The following is a 1359-nucleotide window of genomic DNA, read 5'->3' as shown; positions in this document are numbered from 1 at the left end:
TTCGGGAAGTCCGATTCGCCTGCTGGAATTACCGCACGGGCTGGACACCTCGCTCCGACGAATCGGTTTTTTCCATTTTTTTTGAAAAATAAATTTTTGTAATTTTTTTTAATGTTAAAAACGTTAATAAACATCATGTTTACGCATGGATTAAACATTGAAATAATTTTAAAACGCTTATTAAAAAAGTTTACTCTTGACCGTGGGGACTTAGAAAAATTCCGGCTTGCACGGATTCGACCACTCTGTTTTTCGGAGTTTCTGAGAAAAATAAATTTTTGTAATTTTTTTCATTATGATTTCTGAGTTCTCCCAGTAGTTTAATGTAAGGATTAAGCATTTAAAAATTTTTAAATCGAATATTAAAAAAGTTTACTCTTGCAATTTTTGGAAAAAAAAAATTCTAAAAAATTTTTCTTTCGGTGGAAACTAACGTTTAATATGTACAATAACGATTTATCGAATAAAAATCGTATGTTAATATATGTTCGAATCGACCATAGTTTCAGCGGCTAAGTACCAGCAGCCCGGCCGGTTGGTCTGTACGCGCGGCAGTTTACCACCATAAGCGCCCGTGCTGAGCGGCCGGCGCCGCGGTCGTCGCGGCCGCCCGTTTGGTTACTATAAGAGAGCACGTCGGTTCGAGCGGACCGGTCGGCGCAGCGGCGGGCGAGCGGCTATTCTACGATCTCGGTCGAGAAGCAGTCGTTCAGCTCCTCGAGGTCCATTCCTCGACTGTTCTGTACCGCGTTCCGTTGCGAATTTTTCTCTACACAGCATGACCACGGGTCGGTGTCTCAGACCGAATGGCCCTTATGTGGTAAGCCCAGAATGTTGGGTTGGATACAACGTATATTCGTTATACTTGTACGACTCTCACATCAACTCTCAGAAACCCAAAAGGGGTTTTCTATCCGAGCGAAAATATATTTTTCGTATACAAAAATTTAATGGCAAAGACCAAACGAAATACTACACACAAAAAGGGGCGACGAACAAAAATTGTTCGAATGAAATATAATATATACATATAAAATTGAGGTGTCCTAAGAGAGAAATACATAAACTAAGAGGTATATATTATAAGAAATATATATTATTTCTGGGCAAAGAAGAGAGAACGAAAAGAAGAGTATGATCTTTAACGCGAGGGCCTCGACATGGGTACGCCTAGCATGGTTCGCGCTTTCTCGATATGTCCAGCATGTTAACGTACGCGGTCTTCGGACTTCGTGCGTTATGTCCGTGCTTACACGATGGAGAGCGCTCGAGCATACGTGCTTACAAACCTGAAAGTCGATGTGACATCCGAGATTCTTTTTCTTCTAAAAAGATCTCGGAGAGATACACGGGAGAGTT

Source organism: Nomia melanderi, unplaced genomic scaffold (assembly GCF_051020985.1).
Source record: "Nomia melanderi isolate GNS246 unplaced genomic scaffold, iyNomMela1 scaffold0383, whole genome shotgun sequence".
Classification (NCBI taxonomy): Eukaryota; Metazoa; Arthropoda; class Insecta; order Hymenoptera; family Halictidae; genus Nomia; species Nomia melanderi.
The sequence above is the reverse complement of the archived record's forward strand: the minus strand, read 5'-3'. Positions refer to the sequence as shown.